Below are 8181 nucleotides of genomic sequence, written 5' to 3'. Positions count from 1 at the left end.
GAAGTGGAATTGCTAGATCATCTGGTAATGCCACTTTTAAATTTTTTGAGGAACCACAAGACATTTCATTGTGGCCTTGCCATTTTACATTCCCACCAAAAACACACAAGGGGTCCAATTCAACTTCTCCATATCCTCACCAGTACTTATTTTTTTCTCTTCTTTTTTTAAATTAATAACCATCCTACTGGGTATAAAGTAGTATCCCACTGAGGTTTTGGGTTTTTTCTTTTATAGATTTGTTTATTTATGCAGACAAGAACTGGGGTGCAGGCCAGAGGTGCAGGGGTGAGAGGATTCACCAGAGACAGAGTGGGGGACAGAACAGGCAGATCTACTGAAATGCACTGCTGAGGGGAGCAGTGGGTGAGTCAAGAGAGGTCTGCTGCCCATGTGATTTAGCTCCCTGGCCAGGGATCGAACTTGTGCTACAGTGGCTGGCAATAGCTTGATAGCACTGTGTCTTTAAGCCCTTCACCACCAGGGAGGCCTCCCATTGAGATTTTGACTTGCTTTCTCCTAATGACTAGAGATGTTGATAACCCTTCATTAGGTGGCTATGCCTGAGCCATGTGCATGTTACATGGGCCCAAAGGCCTTTTCTATCTTGTCGAGGGGAGTTCTAACCACCCCTCCCTTTCTACACACACTGTCTCTTAATATTCATCCTCTTCTTTTTCCAGGGTGATAGACCCCTGAATTTATCTGTCACATGGTCTTCCAAAGTGAGTAATGCATTTGCCACATCCCCTTGCATCTGCATGAGGCCATGTGACTCAGTTCTGGCCAAAGAGATGTGAGGAAGAGTGCCACATAAGAGCTGCAGGGGAGGAACGTCCCTTGGGAGAAGTGTACTTGTGCCTTCTGCTCCTTCTTCATTTCCTTTTCACCCACCACCTGGCACAAGGATGATACCATCTTAGACCATTGGGCCAACACCATATACAATAGATCCAAAGGACAGAAAGGGATGGGTCTCTAAGCTTAGGGAACACAACAACCCTGAACAAAGTGGGGTGTTCTGTAAGCAGTAAAATAAAGTTCTATCTATGCAGACTACTTCTACTGTGTAGTTTTCATTTGCACCAGAATCCAATCCCAATGGGTATTCTGATATATGTTTCTCTTTCCTTACTTTGAATAGGAATGGGATTGTTCTTTCTCCTTCTCTTCAAGACTCATTCTTCTACTTGTGCTCAAGATCTGCCACCCTCCCACCTCTCATATTCCCACTTGTTAGTCATCTCCTGTGCCTCCCTTCCATGCTTCTCCCTTACTAGTTCCTGCCAGTCAGTATTCAAAGAGGTCTTTGCCTTCTTAAAAAATCAACATTTGTTCCAACTGCACTTTCCCTTCATCTCCCTACTTCTTACCTCTTTTATTTATTTTTTTTAATAATTCTCCACATTTTCTCTATCTTTGATTGATTTTTACCCCCCATTCTATATATGACTTCACAGCATGAAACTGTTCTCCCAAGGGGATGGGAAATGTCCTTTGTACACAGTATACTCTTTCTGGAGCCTCCAGCAGCATTTGACACTGCCAATGTTACTCTCTTTTGCAAACATATATCCTCTAGTCTAGAGGGCATCATTGCTTTTGTTTTAAGATTTATTTTATTTATTTATGCATATAAGAACTAGGATGTAGGTCAGAGGTACAGGGTGTGAGAGGATTCACCAGAGACAGAGTGGGGAGCAGAACAGGTGGATTTACTGAAATACACTGCTGAGGGGAGCAGCAGGCGAGACAGGAGAGGTCTGCTGTGCCATATGTCGGTTAGCTCCCTGGATGGGGAATCAAACTCAGGCTGTCCTGGTGAGACTTAACCCCTACTCTACCAGAGAGGCCCCCTCATATGTGTTTTTTTTTTTTAAGATTTATTTATTTATTTATACAAGCACTGGACACAGTCAGAAGTGCGGGAGGGTGAGAGAATTCACCAGAGCCAGAGTGGGGAGCAGAGCAGGCAGAAGGACCAAAGTGCACTGCTGAGGGGAGCAGCGGGCGGCAGGAGAGGTCTGCGCGCCATGTGGGACCCTCCTCCAGTGGCCGGGGAGCAGCCGGGGATTGAACTGGCGCTGCAGAGGCTGCGGGCAGCTTCGCAACCCAGCACTCAACTGCTGCGCCACCGGGGAGGCCCACCCCTCATATGTTTTTGATCAACCATCTTCCTAAGATCTCTCTTTTTCCCATTCATTAATAAAGTAGAGTAATTCTCTACTCTTCTCCTGAGTCATTAATGGTATCTGTGTTGAAGACCACAGTTGTTCAAAATCAGATATCTTTCCAGAGTTCCAGATCCATGGAGCTAATCTCCTATTAAAGTGTTTCTCCTAAATATCCAGCAGACACCTTCACACCCATTATGACTTAAATTACATTCATCACCATCTCCCTAAAATCACCCATGTGCCATCTACCCAGAAACTAAAGGTCTCCTTTCATTTGCCTCTGTCACTTGCCACCCTCTTTCCTCTCCATTTCCAAGTAAAAAAATTCCACCACCATGAATCCTCCCATGTCTCTCCATCTCTACGGGGCTCACCCTGGGTAGCCCACACCTCACTGTTCCACCCCTTAGGAGACTCCGTGGCCTTTAGCTTTGTCCCCTTTCATGTCCCATGCTCCAAATAGAGTAAAATTTTAACATTTTAATAACCCAAATAATGTTTTTTTTTAAAGATTCATCTTATTTATTTATGCATATGTAGGCCAGAGGTGCAGCAGTGAGAGGATTCAACAGAGACAGAGTGGGGAGCAAAACAGGCCAAGCTGATCTTCTGAAATACACTGCTGAGAGGAGCAGCTGGAAAGACAGGAGAGGTCTGCTGCACCACATGGGTTAGCTCCCTGGCCAGAGATTGAATTCTTGCCACAGTGGCTGGCAATAGCTTGAGAGCACTAAGACTTTACCCCTGCACTACCAGGGATGCCACCCCAAATAGTGTTATCTAATAATTAAAAATGCAAATCTGGGCTTCCCTGGTGGCCTAGGGGTTAAAAGCTATTCCTGTGACAGGCTAACTTCGATTCCTGGCCAGGGAGCTAACCCCCATGGCCCAGCACACCTTGCCTGTCTTGCCCACTGCTCCCCTCAGCAGTGTATTTCAGTAAAATTGCCTCGCCTGTTCTGTTCCCCACTCTGTCTCTGGTGAATCTTCTCACCCCTGTTCCTGCCTATACCCCAGTACTTCTATGCTACAATTTATTAAAAACAAATAAATAAAACTGCAAATCTGACTATGTTGCCACCTCGCATATAACCCTCCAAAACACATTCTTCTCTTAGGAAAAAATATTTAATAAAAACCATCAGGTCATTCAAAGTCTGACCTCTGCCTACATCTCTATTTACACCTCTTGTCATTCTACATACATCCCTCCTCCACTCTCCCTTTATCCCCAAAAGGCATAAAAACACATTCAATCTAGCTAAATTGGATATTGGAGTCCTAAATTCCTAGCATACTCTCCTGCCTATAGACTTTGGCAGTTTCTTCTACTGTAACACGCATAGCTCCTTGTACCTGGTTAAATCTAATCACGTTTGCTCAGCTTTAACATTTCTTCCTTCTAGAATACTTTTCTGACCTGAAAACCTCTTAGATGATGTCATAGCAACAAAACTTGCTTTTGTCCCAGCAATTACGATATTATATTGTTTACTTCGATGAGTGTAAGGAATACATCTCACTGCCATTGATACCAGCACACATTAGGGCCTGAACACATCTTTCTGGAGTATAGGAAATATAAGTATTAGTAAGAAACTGGCTATGCCCTTAGATCTATAATCTTGCCTTTTTTTCTAAGTCATTCACCTTGATGATATGAACATGGCACGTCTATATCATTTGGGAAATAAAGCTGGTGACTGCATATCAGAATGCAAAAATAATCTCAGTAGATTTAAATGATGCAGCCCAAGTATGAGGAAATTTCAAACACTTAAGAGAAAAGTTTAAAGAAAATTAACTGTAAGCAAGGCTAGTAGAGGTCTGGTATAATAAATAGCATTTTTGTCAGAGGAATGAGTACAACATCAATGTGAGTCAACTATGTGATATATCTGAAAAAAAAAAAAAAAAGAAACTAATCCAATAATAGCATGGACCTATATAATAATTGAGTCTAAAATGTGGTAGGTAATAGTATACTCCCCACTTTGTCAATCAGACTACATCTGTGCAAATCTGTCTGGTAATATCTTTTAGAGGATCATTACAAAACTGGAGCATGTTCAGAAGATATAGATCAGAATGAATAACTAGTGGTCTAGAAGTTATACAGTATAATAATCAGGAGGAGGAGCTAGGAAATGCCAAGATAAGGTAAGTCAGGTCCATGAGACTCATCTCTTAGAAAGCAGATTTTTTTTTAAGATTTATTTTTATTTATGCATGCATGTAAGAACTGGGGTGTAGGCAAGAGGTGCGGGGTGTGAGAGCATTCCCCAGAGACAGAGTGGGGAGCAGAACAGGCAGATCTACTGAAATACACTGCTGAAGGGAGCAGTGGGCCCAACAGGAGAGGTCTGCTGTGCCATGTGGGTCAGCTCCTTGCCCAGGGATCGAACTCATGCCACAGTGGCTGGCAATAGCTTGATAGCACTGAGACTTTAACCCCTGAGCCACCAGGGAGGCCCTCCTAGAAAGCGGAGTATACAATATTACTTGTATTTAGTATAGGTATAATGGCAGATGATAGAAAAAGACCAATTTTTGTATCACATAGATTCATTAAGATTGCATTCAGTGGGCCTCCCCTGGTGGCGCAGCAGTGGAGTGCTGGGCCGCGAAGCTGCCCCGCAGCTTCTGCAGCACAGATTTGATCCCTGGCCGCCCAGTTTGATCCCCGGCCACCAGCCAGAGTCCCACATGGCGGCTTGCAGACCTGCAGACCTCTCCTGCCGCTCCTGCTGCTCCCCTCAGCAGTGTACTTCATTCCTTCTGCCTGTTCTGCTCCCCGCTCTGGCTCTGGTGGATTCTCTCACCCTCCCGCGCTTCTGACCGTACCCAGTACTTGTGTAAATAAATAAATAAATCTTAAAAAAAAAAAAAAAAGATTGCATTCAGCATCAAGTAATAGAAACCTAATTACCTAGGATTTTTTTCATAAGTGTGGAAGTGGTGGTACAACTGCTATGTCATCTCAAGCCTGAAGTCCTATGGGATTGAATTGTATGAAACTGTCTGTATTCAATCTGTTTTAATTCACCAAAACAGCAAGTGGATTTGGTTAAACCTAAAAGCTTCCTTTTTGCCATTAGTGGTGTGTGTTGCTTATGTTTCTCTTTGAAAATTGGCTCCTGAACCTCAACAGACAAGAAGAAGAGGGAATTGGAAGGTGCAAAAACAACAAGTTTCAAGAGTACAATCCTCAAAATCTCACCCAGTAAACTTGGGCTTGATCACATTATCCTGAAGTGTGTTGCATGATCAGACTCAGCAATAAGGGGCCCTTGAAGGTGAGTATTTTAAATGGGCAGATTGATGCCCTAAACACATTTAAAGCACTGTTCAAAAAGAGAAAGGATAGAGTTGACACTGAGAATGCAGCAGAGGCACCTACCAGAATAGTGTTCTCTCAAAATTTATCAACTATGAAAAGGGGTGCTAATATCAGTTATTATCAGTTCTATCTACACAATAGAATCATCTGCAATTATTTCAAAGAAGAGATGAACCTGCTCTATTCTGTCCCTTTCAATGAGGCCAGACGACCTGGGTATCTGCTTATAACAATCTCCACAGGTGATTCTGACAAACAGCCAGAACTAGAGACTGCAACCAGGCAGTGAGTCTCTGCTTACTGGAAATTTCCAGAATTGTCGAACAGGAACTAGTGAACATCAAGTGGGAGTGTTGCCTTAGGTGGGAGACTGAGCAAATTCCAAGGCATCTCACAACTCTAGAAATCTGTGAAAAAGCTTTTGGACTTGATGATTAAATTACCTTGGCCTCAGACAAGTCTTCTACAGCGCAATAAAATTAATTTAAAAATGGTAATAAGTTGGGCTTCCCCAGTGGCACAGCGGTTGAGCGCTGGGTTGCGAAGCTGCCCGCGGCCTCTGCAGCACCAGTTCGATCCCCGGCTGCTCCCCGGCCACCGGAGGAGGGTCCCCCATGGCACGCAGACCTCTCCTGCCGCCCACTGCTCCCCTCAGCAGTGTACTTTGGTCCTTCTTCCTATTCTGCTCCCCGCTCTGGCTCTGGTGAATTCTCTCACCCTCCCGCGCTTCTGACTGTACCCAGTGCTTGTATAAATAAATAAATAAATAGATAGATAAATAAATAAATAAATCTTAAAAAAAAAAAGAAAACCATTGATTTAAAAAAATGGTAATAAGTCATTTAGATCTTTCTATCATGAAGTTTAAGAGAAAGGTAAAGAGAAATATAGAACAATGAATTAATTTCTATTTGTTTACAGAATTAACAAAATGGTTTATCCAACTATAGAAGTCTATGTATCACCAACTGCTTTGAGAAAAAAGCTGTCAATTATTCTTTTCCACCTCTGGGCCAAGTTTTCTCTTCAGTATTTAAGAGGAGAGTCAAATGTCCTTGTGGAAAATTCTGTGAAAGGAGAAAGAGCAGATTTGAAGAAGTCAATAAGAAACATGGTGTCCACTTCCTCTTCTCCAGTTGAATTAATCTGTCCATTCACTTTCTTCTTTTCTTACACCCACCATTCCCTGAGTCTGTCCCTGTCACCCAGATAGCCAGCCCTTCTTCCACTCACCTGATCTATTAACCACCAGAGTGACTATTTTCTGCCTGTGGATAAGTCTAGCTGGAATTACCAAGCGCCTCTTCCATTACCTAGCTGTCTTTACCATATGGTTTATGACTGATTATAGCCAGGAGGGATTATTCATACATAGGACTACAGATTTAGAATCCTAAAAAGTTCCTGTTGGAAAGAAGACATGGGTTGAATTTGATATGATAACTTCAGAAAGGGTAAGTTCTAAACTCAAGTTGTTATGTATATTGTAAAATGGCATAGACATAGACTAAGGAAGGGCTGAATTAGCAAGAGCTCACCACAAGTAGACAAAGATATATGGCTCATGAAAAACTCAATAGGATCGCAGGTCTAGTTCCCTGCCTCTGTGTCTATTTTTTTAATTCCACCCATAAAATTGAGTGTAACATTTGTGCCAAGGACTATGCACGGTATGCTAGGGATGCAAAGGCAAGCAACAAGGTCCCTCCCTGTCCTCCTGGAACTCACAGGAATAAGGGGAGATGACTATGTAATTACGTAGCTATACAAATAATATACAACTAATTATGTAGCTATACAAGAGTAATGGTGGAATAAAGGAAGAAATGAGGGGTTTCAAAGGGATGCAGAGTCTGGTGGTTTGTCTGGAATTACAAGTGTTTTGGAGGTAGACAAAGATAGCACTCAGCAGAGGGCACAGTATGCACATTTGCTATGAGCAGGTGGTGGCAGAAGACTCCAATGAGTCCATGGAATGGAGCATATAAGGGACTAGGAGAAGTTGGCAAACATAGGTCAGACCCTTAGGATTTGCCTTGCCTTTCCAAAGAGTTAAGAGTTTATCCAATCTGAACTCAACATCAGCAGAGGCCACATTCTGTAATGCGGGCTATTTAAAGCACATGGAGAGAACAGCTTAGGGAGAATACAGAGCAACCAGAAGAACTTTAAAGAAGGACAAGCAGTAACTTTGATATGGATAATTACATTGAAAACAGGAACTTGGAATATATGGCCTGGTGGAAGAGCTTTGAGGGTGATGGGAAGGTAACCTTGTTATCAAGAAGAAAAGTCAGGTTGAAGACAAATTAGAATTTTGCTTCTAATGTGGGTAGCAGAATTAGTAGCAATCTTAACAGTATTAGATAATATTTACTGAGGATTTACTACATGCTAGGCAGTATTCCAAGTAACTTATTTAATCTCATAGCAGCCTTAAAGATAAGATCCATAATGATGTCCATTTTATAGCAGAGAGAAATGAATCACACAGAAGTAGATAAAAATGTCCAAGCTTTTAAACTAGGGAGTGGCAGAGTTAGGATTTGAACCCGTATAATCTAACCACTAGGTAATAAGTTCCTCTCAGACCTAGAGCAAATGAGAATAACCTGTGCATTTCCTTTACCTTCCTTTCTTCCTGTCTTCCTGGCATCTAAGGAT

The 8181-nt window shown here is 42.5% G+C and overlaps 1 non-coding gene across 1 annotated transcript; it reads right to left on the bottom strand.

The window, feature by feature from the left end:
• Positions 1–526: 526 nt before the first annotated feature.
• On the bottom strand, positions 527–650 carry LOC119242471 (U6atac minor spliceosomal RNA). Its single transcript, XR_005124480.1, has one exon. It is a non-coding gene; the product is annotated as a U6atac minor spliceosomal RNA (small nuclear RNA).
• Positions 651–8181: the final 7531 nt, after the last annotated feature.

Source organism: Talpa occidentalis, unplaced genomic scaffold (assembly GCF_014898055.3).
Source record: "Talpa occidentalis isolate TD23 unplaced genomic scaffold, MPIMG_talOcc4v2.1 talOcc4.12, whole genome shotgun sequence".
NCBI classification, from domain to species: Eukaryota; Metazoa; Chordata; class Mammalia; order Eulipotyphla; family Talpidae; genus Talpa; species Talpa occidentalis.
Note: the sequence above shows the minus strand (reverse complement) of the source record. Positions and strands in the feature narration are given on the sequence as shown.